Here is an 18,087-nt window from a genome sequence, read left to right as displayed (position 1 = left end):
CATTACCAAATAAACGGCCTTGAAAATATAGTTATCATGATCATATGATTAAAACAAAATGTAGTTAATGACAAAATATATCCCCAACGACAAAATTAACCATAGCAATATAGCCAGCAAGTAAATATGGCGACCAAGATAATGATAATATTTCAATATAATGGCATTATATTGAAATAACAATACAGCCACAATGGCAATATCTTCACCATGACAATGGAGCTACCATGAAAATATAGTAACATTGACAATGTAGCTACTATGATATTAAAATCCCATGGAACATATCCACAACAACAGTTTATTTGCTAAGACATTATATCACCATGCCAATATCGCCAAAATGTTAGTCTAGGCATCATGGCAATATACCACCAGAAAAAGAAAATAAGCACCACAATGATATAGCTAACTTAACAATATAGCTACCCAGATAATATATTCAATATGAAAAGACAGTCACCTCCTTACAGTATAACAAAAAGGAAAAATAGCTATCATAGGCAATGTAGTCACCTATCAATATAGTCACCATGGCAATATAGCTACCATAATCATGTAATCATAACTGGAATATAACCAACATGACTATATAGTCAAGATGACATGCAACCATCATGACAATACAGGCAACATGACATTACAGTCTCTACGATAATATTGCAGTCGCTTCAACAAATTAAATGATAATATAGATATTACTGGAACACAGTCACCATGACAGTATTATCACAAATGCAATATAACCGCGATAACAAAATTATCCTACCATGAAAATTTAGCCACCCTGCCATTGCAATATAGCTAACATAATAATACATTCACTACGACAGTACTACAACCATGACAATATAGCACATCATGACAATGTAATCACCTGATGACAGTCGCGCACCACCTACCGACGTGTACGGAGCTGCTGTCGTCTTTCAGAGCTAGGTTGTAGCTATTCCTCCCTGCGTTGTCGCTACCCTTGCTTTGTTTTGAGGGTTTTATCTTATATGATCATGATTGGCGAATGATTATCGAAACCATAATGTGATATCGTTTGTATTTCATTGTAATGAATTTGTCATAGTAACTATATTTTCATGTAAGCTATATTGTTATGGTAGGTACATTTTCATGGTTGTTCCACTGTTTTATTGGCTATACTATCAAGGTGACTGTATTGTGATGATAAATCCTGTCTTCTTCGCTATTTTGTCATAGAGGCTATGTTCTCTTGGACGCTATATGTTTGCTATGATCCAAAAATGACTATTTTGTCACAGTATCTATATTTTCATGTGGCTGTATTCTCAGAGTGTATATGATTTATAAATGCGTTTATTGTTGCGTTGACTATGTTGTCATATCATATATGTGATCATGGAAGCTTTATTGTTATGGTGAATATATTAGCGTCTTGACTATATTATCAGAATGGCGAAACTGTCAAGATATTCATATGGAGGCTATATTTTCACGACAAATATATTTATATGGACGCTATATTTTCATGATGTTCATGTACTCATTGTATATTCATTATCAAGGTGACGCTAACGTCCTGGCGATTGATTTATATCGAGAGATTATTGTGATGGTGGCTGTACTGTCTTGATGGCTGTATAGTCGTTTGCTATTTTTTCAATAGTACTCTTTTTGTGAAGATGGCTTTATTGTCAGTGAAGCTTGTGAATCGTGGGGAACATATTTTCATGGTTGCAGTATTGTCATTATGAATATACCGTCGTTCTGGTCATCATCTCTTTTTCTTTACGTTGCTATGATGTATATATCGTCACCTTGACTATAGTGGCAAGTTGATCTTTTTTATAGGTGGTATACTGTCATTTTCTAATCATGCATATTTTGTCACAAGCGATAAATCATTTTGATAACTTAATTATTAAGGAGACAGTATTTTAATAGCGAATATATTGTCATAATGACTATAATCTCAGAGTGGCTATATTGCCATAGTCACTATTTTATCATGATATTTATGTCGTAGTGACTGTATCTTCCTGGAAGCTTTTTAATGGTGTATAAGATTTTGTCTCTGAGGTTATACCATAATAGAAGCGAAATTTTTATTTTTCATTAAATGATCAAGTGACTACATTGTCATGATATGATATATTGTTATGGTTTCAGTACTGGCGTGGTAAATGTTTTGTTACTGTGGCTATATTGTAATGGAAGCCATAGTGGCAGGGTGACTATATTTTCAAGGTAGGATCATTTTATTATGACGATTATATAATATTTCTGAATATATTGTCATCGTGATTGTGTTGCCATAATATCTATATTGTCATTTAAGTTGTTGAATTAGTGGCAATATTGTCTCAGAGACTGTATTTTGATGTTTTCTGTATTGTCATGGTAGTTGTATTGTCATCTTGACTATAAGGACATGTGACTATATTGCCATGAAGAATACATTGCTATGGTAATCATATTGCCATGATGGCCATATTGTTTGGTTACCAAATTTCAATGATGGTTATATTGTTTAGTTACCATATTGCCATGATGCCTATTTGTCATTTTTTTTTATATTTCAATGAGGTGGATGTCTTTTAATGTTACCTATATTTTCAGAGTAGTATATTGTTAAGTTAGCTATATCGTTGTGATGAGTATTTTTTCTGTTAATATATTGCCATGATGGCTATACTAACATTTTAGAGATAGTGGCATGGTGATATATCGTCTTAGCAGCAAAACTCTTGTTGTGGCTATCTTTTGGGTATTTTCTATCTTGAATATTTTGCCATGGCAGCTACATGATCAACGTTAATATATTTTCATGGTAGCTATATTGTCATAGTGACGACATTGGCACGGTGGCTGTATTGTAATTCTCAATACAATGCTCGCTACATTATCTTGGTCGCTATAACAAGTTGATGGCAATATTGCTATGATTAATTTTGTCGTTGGGGATATATTTGTCACTACCTACAATATTGTTGTGATTATATGATCATGATAACAATATATTCATGGCGGCTTCTTTGGTATCGTAAGTGTATGTGTATGGATATCATATCATCATGTCACTTATACTCTCAGGGTTTTATACTGTGATATTGTTTATGTCAACCTGCTGATTATATGATCATGATTGGTCTATGATTATGGTAACTATATTGTAATGCCGATAATATCTTATTATGATAATTTTGTCATGTTGACTAAAATTTCATGACATCTATAATTGTTTTGGCAGTTACAGCTTCATGATTGTTTCATTGTTTTATTGTCTATACTGTCAAGGTGTCTATATTATAATGATATATCCTGTCTTGGTCGCTATTTTGTCATAGAAACTATGTTGTCCTGCCGGCTATATGTTTGCTATGATTCAAAAGCGACTATTTGTCACAGTATCTATATTGTCATGTAGTTATACTGCCATTGAGAATATGATTTGTATATTTCTTTTTTGTTTCTTTGACTGCATTGTCACATCAGTTATATGATCACTGTGGCTATATTGTTATAGTGAATAAATTGCCGTCATGACTATATTATCATAGTGGCCATATTATCATGGCAGACATGTTGACATGGAGGGTATATTTTCATGATATTTATATAGTCATTGTAAGTTTATTATCAAGGTGACTAATGACATGGTGATGATTTGTATCGTGACATTATTATCATGGTGACTGAAATATGATAGTGGATATATTCTCGTTTGCTGTATTTTCAATGTTGCTCTTTTGTGAATATGGTTTATTTTGTCAGTGTAGCTATAGTGTCATGGGGAATATATTTTCATAGTGGCAGTATTGTCATTATGACTATACCGTCATTTTGGCTATCTTCTCATTTTAGTTACATTGGTATAATGTATATATCGTCACCTTAGCTATATTGGCAAGGTGATCTTTTTATAGGTGATATATTGTCATTATTTACTTCTTGCATACTTTGTAGGTAAAGACAAAATACATACCCAACGATGAAATTGACCGTAGGAATATAGCCATCAAGTTGATATAGCGACCAAGATAATGTCGCCAGGATGGCGTTATATTCAACATAACAATACACCCGCCATGCTAATATCGTCATCTTTACAATGTAGCTTGACAATGTAGGTACCATGATAATGTATTCCCATGAAAAAATGTCCAAAACAACAATTGTGCTGAGAACGCTATATAACCATGCTAATCTTGCCAAAATTCTAGTATAGCCATCATGGCAATATACCAAAAGGAAAAAAAAATGTATCACTCATGAAAAAAAAATGATTAAAAAAAAATGACAATATTGCAACTATAAAGAGATCACCTTGCCAATATAGCTAAGGTTACGATATGTAAGTCTTCGCAATGTAACCAAAATGAGAAGATAGCCAAAATGACGATATGTGTATAATGACAATACTGCTACTACAAAAATATATTCCCCATGACACTATAGCTACAATGACAATAAAGCAATCTTCACTAAAGTGTAACATTGAAAATACAGGAAACGACAATATAGCCACCATGACAATGCAGCTATCGTGACAATAATGTCACGATATACATCAATCGCCAGGCTATTAGAGTCACCTTGATAGTAATCTTTCAATGACTTTATGAATATCATGGAAATATAACCCTCATGTCAACATATTTCTTATGACAATTTAGCCATTATGATAATATAGTCACGACGACAAGATATTCACTATGACAATAAAGCTACCATGATCATATAACTGATATGACAATATAAATTTCAGGGTATGTAGTGTCCAGAACACTATAGAAATTACGGCAACGCAGTAACCATGAGAATATACTCACAAATACAATAAAATCGTCATAACAAAGTGATTCAACCATGAAAAATATAGTTATCCTGCCACTATGACTTTAATTGTAATGTAACCAACATAATATACATTCAACATGACAGTAATGAAACTATAACAATATCGCATATCATGGCAATATATTCACATGACAATTTAGAAAAAAGGACATTTTCGTTTTTATAATATATCTTCAAGGGTAAAATCAACACCATCAAATATGCTACAATGAAAATGCAGTCAAACTGTCATTATAACAATCATCATGAAATAGTCACCATGACAGTATAGTTATCTTAGCAATATATCCACTACGAGATTATTGTCATAATGTCAACATTGTCACAATGACAATATACTGTCACCTTAATAGTAAAGTTATCACGATAATGTATCGCTTATGAAAAAATATGCATGACTAAAAAATAAATGACAACATAGCAACTATAAAAGAGATCACCTTGACAATATAGCCAAGGTGACGATATGTAAATCTTCGCAATATAACCACAATGATTAGATAGCCAAAATGACGGTATGTTCATAATGATAATACTGCTGCTATGAAAATATATCCCCCATGACACTATAGCTACAATGGCAAGAAAGCAATCTTCACAAAAGAGTAACAGTGAAAATACAGGAAACGACAATATAGCCACCATGAAAGTACAGCCACTATGACAATAATGTCACGATATAATTCAATGATTATATAAACATCATGAAAATAAGGCTTCTATGTCAACATAATTACCACGACAATTTAGACAATATGATAATATAGTCAAGACGGCAATATTCACTATAGCAATATAGCCATGATCATATAAGTGATATGACAATATAGTCAACGCAACAATAAGGAAGCCTTCAAATTATATTCATTATGGCAATATAAGCACCTGACACTATTGATGCTGTGACAAAATAGTCTCTTTCGGATCATAGCAAACATATAGGCTCCAGGACAATATAATGTCCATGACAAAATAGCGACCAAGACAAGATTTTGAATTAAGATATAGTCACCTTGACAGAATAGCCGAAAAAACAATGAAACTACAATGAAAATGTACCTGCCATAAAAATATAGCTACCATGAAAATTCAGACAACATGACAAAATTGTCACAATGAAATATAATCGCCAATACAATATAGTTACCCTAATCATATATCAATTATGATAATTTCATCAGGAGGCTGATATAAACACCATCACAGTATAAAAACCATGACAATATAGTGACATGATAATATGATATCCATACACTTGCACTCACATTACCAAATAAACCGCCAAGAAAATATTGTTACCATGATCATATGATTAAAACAAAATTTTAGTTAATACCAAAATATATCCCCAACGACAAAATTAACCATAGCAATATAGCTAGCAAGTAAATATAGCGACAAAGATAATGTAGTTACGATGACATTATATTGAAAATAACAATACAGCCAGAATGGCAATATCGTCACCATGACAATGGATAAAAATATAGTAACATTGACAATGTAGCTACTATGATAATAAAATCCCATGGAACATATCCACAATAACAGTTTATTTGCTAAGACACTATATCACCATACCAATATCGCCAAAATGTTAGTCTAGGCATCATGGCAATATACCACCAAAAAAAGAAAATAAGCACCACAATGATATAGCTAACTTAACAATATAGCTACCATGATAATATATTCAATATGAAAAGACAGTCACCTCCTTAGAGTATAATAAAAATGAAAAATAGCTATCATGTCAATGTAGTCACCTATCAATATAGTCACCATGGCAATATAGTTACCATAACCATATAATCATAACTGGAATATAACCAACATGACTCTATAGTCAAGATGACATGCAACCATCATGACAATACAGGCAACATGACATTAGAGTCTCTACGACAATATCGCAATGGCTCCAACAAATTAAATGATAATATAGCTATTACTGGAACACAGTCACCATGACAGTATTATCACAAATGGAATATAACCGCGATAACAAAATTATCCTACCATGAAAATTTAGCCACCCTGCCACTGCAATATAGCTAACATAATAATATATTCACTACGACAGTACTGAAACCATGACAATATAGCATATCATGACAATGTAGTCACCTGATGACAGTCGCGCACCAGCTGCCGACGTGTACGGAGCTGCTATCGTCTTTTAGAGCTAGGTTGTAGCTATTCCTCCCTGGCTTGTCGCTACCCTTGCTTTGTTTTGAAGGTTTTTTCTTATATGATCATGATTGGTGTATGATTATCGAAACCATAATGTGATATCGTTTGTATTTCATTGTAATGAATTTGTCATAGTAACTATATTTTCATGTAAGCTATATTGTTATGGTAGGTACATTTTTTTGGTTTTCCGACTGTTTTATTGGCTATATTGTCAAGCTGACTGTATTGTGATAAATACTGTCTTCTTCGCTATTTTGTCATGGAGACTATATTCTCTTGGACGCTATATGTTTGCTATGATCCAAAAATGACTATTTTGTCACAGTATCTATATTTTCATGTGGCTGTATTCTCAGAGTGGATATAATTTATAAATGCGTTTATTGCTGAGTTAACTATATTGTCATATCATTTATGTGATCATGGAGGCTTTATTGTTATGGTGAATATATTAGCGTCTCGACTATATTATCAGAGTGGCGAAACTGTCAGTTTAAAGATATTCAAATGGAGGCTATATTTTCATGACAAATATATTTATATGGACGCTATATTTTCATGATGTTCATGTACTCATTGTATATTCATTATCAAGTTGACGCTAATGTCCTGGCGATTGATTTATATCGAGAGATTATTGTCATGGTGGCTGTACTGTCTTGATGGCTGTATAGTCGTTTGCTATATTGTTAATAGTACTCATTTTGTGAAGATGGCTTTCTTGTCAGTGAAGCTAGAGAATCATGGGGAACATATTTTCATAGTTGCAATATAGTCATTACGAACATACCGTCGTTCTGGTTATCATCTCTTTTTCTTTACGTTGCTATGATGTATATATCGTCACCTTGACTATAGTGGCAAGGTGATCTTTTTTATAGGTGCTATACTGTCATTTTCTAATCATGCATAATTTGTCATAAGCGATATATCATTTTGATAAATTTATTATTAAGGTGACAGTATTTTAATAGGGACTATATTGTCATAGTGAGTATAATCTCAGAGTGGCTATATTGCCATGGTCACTATTTTATCATGATATTTATGTCACAATGACTGTATTTTAATGTCAGCTTTTTAATGGTGTATAAAATTTTGTCTCTGAGGTTATACCATAATAGAAGCGAAATTTTTATTTTTCATTAAAAGATCAAGTGACTACACTGTCATGATATGCTATATTGTTATGGTTTCAGTACTGTCGTGGTGAACGTTTTGTTATTTTGGCTATATTGTAATGGAAGCCATAGTGGCAGGGTGACTATATTTTCATGGTAGGATCATTTTATTATGACGATTATATAACATTTCCGAATATATTGTCATAGTGATTGTGTTGCCATAATATCTATATTGTCATTTAACTTGTTGAATTAGTGGCAATATTGTCTTAGAGAATGTATTTTGATGTTTTCTGTATTGTCATGGTAGTTGTATTGTCATCGTGACTATAAGGACATGGTGACTATATTGCCATTAAGAATACATTACTTTGGTGATTATATTGCCATGATGGCTATATTTTTTGGTTATCGTATTGCCATGAAGGTTATATTGTTTAGTTACCATATTGCCATGATGGCTATTTGTCATTTTTTTTTTTTATATTTCAAGGAGGTGGCTGTCTTTTAATGGTACCTATATTGCCAGAGTAGTATATTGTCAAGTTAGCTATATCGTTGTGATGAGTATTATTTCTATTGATATATTACCATGATGGCTATACTAACATTTTAGAGATATTGGCACGGTTATATATCGTCTTAGCAGCTAAAGTCTTGTTGTCGCTATCTTTTGGGTATTTTCTATCTTGAATATTTTGCCATGGCAGCTACATTATCAACGTTACTATATTTTCATGGTAGCTATATTGTCATGGTGACGATATTGGCACGGTGGCTGTATTTTAATTCTCAATACAATGCTTGCTACATCATCTTGGTCGCTATAACAAGTTGATGGCTATATTGCGATGATTAATTTTGTCGTTGGGGATATATTTGTCACTACCTACAATATTGTTGAGATTATATGATCATGATAACAATATATTCATATCGGCTTCTTTGGTACTGTAAGTGTAAGTGTATTGATATCATATCATCATGTCACTTATACTGTCATGGTTTATATACTGTGATATTGTTTATGTCAACCTGCTGATTATATGATCATGATTGGTCTATGATTATGGTAACTATATTGTAATGCCGATGATATTTCATTATGATAATTTTGTCATGTTGACTAAAATTTCATGACATCTATAATATTTTGGCAGGTACAGTTTCATGATTGTTACATTGTTTTATGGTCTATACTGTCAAGGTGTCTATATTATAATGATATATCCTGTCTTGGTCGCTATTTTGTCATAGAGACTATGTTGTCCTGCCGGCTATATGTTTGGTATGATTCAAAACCGACTATTTGTCACAGAATCTATATTGTCATGTCGTTATATTGCCATAGTGAATATGATTTGTATATTGCTTTTTTGCTTCTTTGACTGTATTGTCACATCAGTTACCTGATCACTGTGGCTATATTGTTATAGTGAATAAATTGCCTTCATGACTATATTATCATAATCGCCAGATTATCATGGCAGACATTTTGACATAGAGGCTATATTATCATGATATTTATATGGTCATTGTAAGTTTATTATCAAGGTGACTAATGATATGGTGATGATTTGTATCGTGACATTATTATCATGGTTGCTGAACTATGATGGTGGCTATATTCTCGTTTGCTGTATTTTCAGTGTTTCTCTTTTGTGAATATAGCTTTGTTGTCAGTGTAGCTATAGTGACATGGGGAACATATTTTCATAGTGGCAGTATTGTCATTAAGCCCATACCGTCATTTTGGCTATCTTTTCATTTTAGTTACATTGATATAATGTATATATCGTCACCTTAGCCATATTGGCCAAGTTATCTTTTTATAGGTGATATATTGTCATTATTTAACTCTTGCATACTTTGTCATAAGCGAAATATTATTATGATAATTATATTTTTATGGTGACAATATTGTCATAGCGACTATATTATCATTATAACTATAATGTCACAGTGGCTATATTGCCAAGATAACTATATTAGCATGGTGACTTTTTTATCATGATTTTTATATTGTCATAATGACTGTATTTTCGTAGAAGCTTTTTTAATGGTGTTGATATTGCCCTGGAGGATATATCATTATAAAAGAGAAATTGTCATTTTGATTAAATTATTTGGTGACTACATTGCCATGATATGCTATACTGTTATGGTTTCAGTACTGTCATTGTAAATCTTTTATTACTTTTTCTACATTGCAATGGAAACCAAAATGGTAGGTGGCTATATTTTCATGGGAGGATAATTTTATCATGGCGATTATATTGCATTTCTGAGTATATTGTCATGGTGACAATGTTGCCATAATATCTATATTGTCATATAATTTGTCAAATTGATGGCAATATTGTCTTAGAGACGGTACTGTCATGTTATCTGTATTGTCACGGTGGTTGTATTGTCAACGTGACTATATAGTCATGTTGGCTACATTGTCGTTAAGGTCACATTGTTATGGTAACTAAATTACCATAGTGGCTGTATTGTTAAATCACCATATCGCCATGATGGCTATTTGTCATTTTCGTTATATAACAATGAGGTGACTGTCTTTTCATGTTGGCAATATTGTCAGAATAGCTATAGTGTCGAGTAGTGGGTATATATATTTCTTTTCTGGCGGTATATTATCATGATGGCAATAATAACCTTTTGGCGATATTGGCATGGCGATATAGAGTTTTAGCAGCTAAACTCTTGTTGTGGATATTTTCCATTGTATATTTTATCATGGTAGCTACCTAGTGAAGGTTACTATATTTTCATGGTAGCTACATTGTCATGGTGAAGACATTGTCATGGTGGTTGTATTCTAACTTTCAATATAATGCCGTTCTGGCTACATTATCTTGGTCGCTATATCAACTTGATGGCTATATTGTTATGGTTAATTTTGTCTTTCGGGATATATTTTGTAATTAGTGACAATACTGTTGTGATTTTATGATCATGATAATATTTTCATAAAAACTTATATGGTATTGTAAGTGAAAGTGAATGGATATCATCTCATCATGTCATTTAGATTGTCATGGTTTTTAAACTATGATCTTGTTTATGTCAACCTGCTGATTATATAATCATGATTGGTGTATGATTATGGTAACTATATTGTAATATGGTTTTATTTCATTTTGATAATTTTGTCATGTTGACTACAATTTCATGACAGCTATAGTCTTATGACTATATCATGATGATTGATCCTGCCTGAGTCAATGTTTTTTCACAGAGACTATATTGTCCTGGAATCTATAAGTTTGCTATGATCCGAAAACGAGTATCTATAAACAGTATCTGGATTGTCAGGTGGTTATATTGCCATTGTGAATATAAGTTGAATGTTTCTATATTTTTGCTTTCATTGTATTGTCATATCAGTTGTATGATCATGGTAGCTTTGTTGTCATAGTGAATAGGTTGTCGTCGTGAATATATTTTCATAATGGCTAAATTGTCATAGCAAATATCTTGACATGGGGGCTATATTTTCATGATATTTATAAAGTAATTGTAAGATTTCTGTCAAGTTGACTCTATTGTCCTGGTGATTGAGTTATATCGTGATATTATTGTCAAGATGGCTGTATTGTCATAGTGTCCATATTGTAGTTTGCTGTATTCTAATTTTACGCTTTTGTGAAGATAGCTTTACTGTCAGTGTACCTATAGTGTCATACAGAATAAATTTTCATAGTGGAGTTATTGTCATTATGAACATACTGTCATTTTGGCCATCTCCTTATTTTGCTTATACTTTTATCATAAATATATCATCACCTTGGCTATATTAGCAACGTGATCTTTTTTTACGGTTGCTATATTTTCATTTTTTTAATAATGCATTTTTGTCGTAAGTGATACACTATCATGATAACTATAACATTCCGGTAACTATATATTGGCATTTTGACTATACTGTTGTTATGACAATGATATCATGTTGGATATCTTGCCAAAGTAACTTTATTGTCATGGTGTCTATTTCATCATGATGGTAATAATGTCATTGTGACTACATTTTCACGGTAGCTTTTATATTGGTGTTGGGTTTGGCCTTGAGGATATATCATTAGAAAACGAGATTCTCATTTTGATTGAATCATTAGGGGACTACATTGTCGTGATATGCTATATTGTTATGGTTTCAGGAATGTCATTGTATATATATTATTATGTTTGCTATATTCCAATGGAAGCCATAGTGGCAGAGTGGCTATATTTTCATAATATAATCATTTTGTTATGTCGATTATATTCCACTTGTGTGTATATTGTCATAGTGACTGTTCCAACAATATCTATACTGTCATTTGATTTGTTGAATTGGTGGCTATATTGTCATAATGTAATGTCATTGTTCCTGTATTGTCTTGGTGGTTGAATTGTCATCCTGTCTATATGGTCATGGTAGTTATATTTCCATTAAGATTATATTGATACGGTAACTACACTGACATGGTGGCTATATTGTTAAATGAATATATTGCCATGATGGTTATTTGTTATTTTTTGTTATATTACAAACGGGTGATTGTCTTTTCATGTTCCCTATATATCAAAGTACCTATATTGTTAACATAAGATTACAGTCATAAAGACAATATAGTCGCCATGCCAATATTTTCACCTTAATGACATGGGTATCATGATAATATATCGCTTATAACAGAATATGCACGATTAAAAAATGACAATATACCACCTATAAAAAATCACCTTCCCAATATAGCCAGGGTGACGATATATATAATAGAGCAATGTAACCCTAATTAGAAGATAGCCAAAATGACTTTATTTCATAATGACAATTGCGTCAATATGAAAATTTGTTCCCGATGAAAGTATAGCTTCACTGACATTAAAGCCATATTAACTAAATAGTAACATTGAAAACGCATCAAACGACAATATAGCCACCATGATTGTACAGCCACCATAACAATAATGTTACAACATAAATCAATCACTGTGATATTAGAGTAAACTTGAAAAATTTTTACAATTACCATAAAAGTATCATAAGAATATAGCATCCATATCAATTTATTTCCCATGACAATTTAGCCATTATGATAGTATAGTCACAAGTACAATATATTCACTATAACAACAAAGCCACTATGGCCATATAACTGATATGACAATATAGTCAACGCAACATTAAAGAAACATTCAGAATATGTTCAGAACGTCAATATAGCCACCTGACAATGTAGATACCGTGACAAAATAGTCGCTTTCTCATCATAGGAAACATATAGCCTCTAAAGTATATAGTGTCCAGGAGACAATAGCGTCCAAAACATAATTTATCAATACTATACAGCCGCCTTGACAGTATAGCCCATAAAACAATGTCAGTAACATGAAAATGTACCTGCAATACCAATATAACTACTATCAAAATGAAGTCAGCATACCAAAATGATCAAAAAAGATATTGCCGTTGCTCTATAGTTACAATAATCATACATTAATGATGATAATGTAATCATCATTTTTACATAAGCACCATCACCGTTTAAAAGCATGACAGACTAAGTTACATGATGATATGATATCCAGACAGATACACTCAAGATGCCAAATAAACCGTCATAGAAATATTATCATGATCATATAATCACAACCAAATTGTAGGTAAAGACAAAATACATCCCCAACGATGAAATTGACCGTAGCAATATAGGCATCAACTTGATATAGCGACCAAGATAATGTAGCCAGGATGGCGTTATATTGAACATAACAATACACCCGCCATGCCAATATCGTCATCTTTACAATATAGCTTGCATGAAATATAGTAACCCTGACAATGTAGGTACCATGATAATGTATTCCCCTGAAAAAATGTCCAAAACAACTATTGGGTTGCGAACAATATATCATCATGCTAATCTTGCCAAAATTCTACTATAGCCGTCATGGCAATATACCAAAAGGAAAAAAAATACCCACCACAATAAGATAGCTAAATTAACAATGTAGCTACTCTGACAAAAAGCCATGATGGCAATATAGTTACCATAAGAATGTAATCTAAATGACAGTATAGCCATCATGACCATAGAGTCACGATTACAAGACAACCATGATGACCATACAGGCAACATGACAATACAGTCTCCATGACAATATTGGCATCAATTTAATAAATCAAATGACAATATAGAAATTATGGCAACACAGTCACTATGACAATATATTCAAAAATACAATAAAATACTAATAACAAAATGATGAAACCATGAAAATATAGACACCCTGCCACTATTGCCTCCATTGTAATGTAGCCAACATAATATACATTCACCATGACAGTACTGACACTATAACAATATAGCATATCGTGACAATGTATTCACCTAAGAATTTAAACAAAATGAAATATCCGTTTTTATAATATATCTCCAAGGGTAAATCAATACCATTAAATAAGCTACATTGAAAATGTAGTCACATATAGTTATCTTAGCAATATAGCCACTAAGAGATTGTAGTCATAATGACAATATAGTCACCATGACAATATACTGTCACTTTAATGATATAGTTTTCAAGATAATGTATCACACATGAAAAAAATATACATGATTAAAAAAAATGACAATATAGCAACTATAAAGAGATCACCTTGCCAATATAGCCAAGGTGACGATATGCAAATCTTCGCAATGTAACCAAAATGAACAGATAGCCAAAATGACGATATGTTCATAATGACAATACTGCTTCTACGAAAATATATTCCCCATGACACTATAGCTACAATGACAATAAAGCAATCATCACAAAAGAGTAACATTCAAAATACAGGAAACGACAATATAGCCACCATGACAATGCAGCTATCGTAACAATAATGTCACGATATACATCAACCGCCAGGCTATTATAGTCACCTTGATAGCAATCTTACAATGACTTTATGAATATCATGAAAATATAATCCTCATGTCAACATATTTCCTATGACAATTTAGCCTTTATGAAAATACAGTCACGACGACAAGATATTCACCATGACAAAAAAGCTACAATGATCATATAACTGATATGACAATGTAGATTTCAGGATATATAGTGTCCAGGACAATATAGAAATTATGGCAACACAGTAACCATGAGAATATACTCACAAATACAATAAAATCGTCATAACGAAATGATCAAACCATGAAAATATTGTTACCCTGCCACTATGACTTTAATTGTAATGTAACCAACATAAAATACATTTAACATGACAGTACTGAAACTATAAAAATATCGCATATCATGGCAATATATTCACATGATAATCTAAAAAAAAAGGATATTTTCGTTTTTTTGATATATCTTGAAGGGCAAAATCAACACCATTAAATATCCTACAATGAAAATGCAGTCAAACTGTCATTATAACCATCATCATGAAATAGTCATCATGACAGTATAGTTATCTCAGCAATATAGCCACTAAGAGATTATAGTCATAATGTCAACATTGTCACAATGACAATATACTGTCACCTTAATAGTAAAGTTATCACGATAATGTATCGCTTATGAAAAAACATGCATGACTAAAAAAATGACAATATAGCAACTATAAAAGAGATCACCTTGACAATATAGCCAAGGTGACGATATGTAAATCTTCACAATATAATCAAAATGAGTAGATAGCCAAAATGACGGTATGTTCATAATGACAATACTGCTACTATGAAAATATATCCCCCATGACACTATAGCTACAATGAAAATAAAGCAATCTTCACAAAAGAGTAACAGTGAAAATACAGGAAACGACTATATAGCCACCATGAAAGTACAGCCACTATGACAATAATGTCACGATATAATTCAGTGACTATATAAACATCATGAAAATAAGGCTTCCATGTCAACATACTTACCATGACAATTTAGCCAATATGATAATACAGTCAACACGGCAATATATTCACTATAACAATATAGCCATGATTATATAAGTGATATGACAATACAGTCAACGCAACGATAAGGAAGACTTAAAATTATATTCATTATAGCGATATAAACACCTGACATTATTGATGCTGTGACAAAATAGTCTCTTTCGGATCATAGCAAACATATAGGCTCTAGGACAACATAGTGTCCATGACAAAATAGCGACCAAGACAAGATTTTTAATTAAGATATAGTCACCTTGACAGTATAGCCGATAAAACAATGAAACAACAATGAAAATGTTCCTGCGATAACAATATAGCTACCATGAAAATGCAGGCAACATGACAAAATTATCACAATGAAATATAATCGCAATTACAATTTAGATACCATAATCATATATCAATCATGATAATATCAACAGGAGGCTGACATAAACACCATCACAGTATAAAAACCATGACAATATAGTGAAATGTTATTATGATATCCATACATTTCCACTCACATTACCAGATAAGCCGCTATGAAAATATTGCTATCATGATCATATGATTAAAACAAAATTGTAGTTAATGAGAAGATATATCCCCAAGAACAAAATTAACCATAGCAATATAGCTAGCAAGTAGATATAGCGACCAAGATAATGTAGTTAGTATGACATTATATTGAAAATAACAATACAGCCACAATAGCAATATCGTCACCATGACAATGGATAAAAATATAGTAACATTGACAATGTAGCTACTATGATAATAAAATCCCATGGAACATATCCACAATAACAGTTTATTTGCTAAGACACTATATCACCATGCCAATATCGCGAAAATTTTAGTCTAGGCATCATGGCAATATACCACCAGAAAAAGAAAATAAGCACCACAATGATATAGCTAACTTAACAATATAGCTACCCTGATAATATATTCAACATGAAAAGACAGTCACCTCCTTACAGTATAACAAAAATGAAAAATAGCTATCATGGCAATGTAGTCACCTATCAATATAGTCACCATGGCAATATAGTTACCATAACCATGTAATCATAACTGGAATATAACCAACATGACTATATATTCAAGATGACATGCAACCATCATGGCAATACAGGCAACATGACATTAGAGTCTCTACGACAATATTGCAATCGCTTCATCAAATTAAATGATAATATAGATATTACTGGAACACAGTCACCATGACAGTATTATCACAAATGCAATATAACCGCGATAACAAAATTATCCTACCATGAAAATTTAGCCACCCTGCCACTGCAATATAGCTAACATAATAATACATTCACTACGACAGTACTGAAACCATGACAATATAGCATATCATGACAATGTAGTCACCTGATGACAGTCGAGCACCAGCTACCGACGTGTACGGAGCTGCTATCGTCTTTCAGAGCTAGGTTGTAGCTATTCCTCCTTGCGTTGTCGCTACCCTTGCTTTGTTTTGGAGGTTTTGTTTTATATGATCATGATTGGTGTATGATCATCGAAACCATAATGTGATATCGTTTATATTTCATTGTAATGAATTTGTCATAGTAACTATATTTTCATGTAAGCTATATTGTTATGGTAGGTACATTTTCATGGTTGTTCCACTGTTTTATTGCCTATACTGTCAAGGTGATTGTATTGTGATGATAAATTCTGTCTTCTTTGCTATTTTGTCATAGAGACTATATTCTCTTGGACGCTATATGTTTGGTATGATCCAAAAATGACTATTTTGTCACAGTATCTATATTTTCATGTGGCTGTATTCTCAGGGTGGATATAATTTATGAATGCGTTTATTGTTGCGTTGACTATATTGTCATATCACTTATGTGATCATGGAGACTTTATTGTTATGCTGAATATATTAGCGTCTTGACTATATTATCAGAATGGCGAAACTGTCACTTTAAAGATATTCAAATGGAGGCTATATTTTCACGACAAATATATTTATATGGACGCTA

This window comes from Panulirus ornatus, chromosome 55 (genome assembly GCF_036320965.1).
Source record: "Panulirus ornatus isolate Po-2019 chromosome 55, ASM3632096v1, whole genome shotgun sequence".
NCBI lineage: Eukaryota > Metazoa > Arthropoda > Malacostraca > Decapoda > Palinuridae > Panulirus > Panulirus ornatus.
This window is presented reverse-complemented; position numbering follows the sequence as displayed.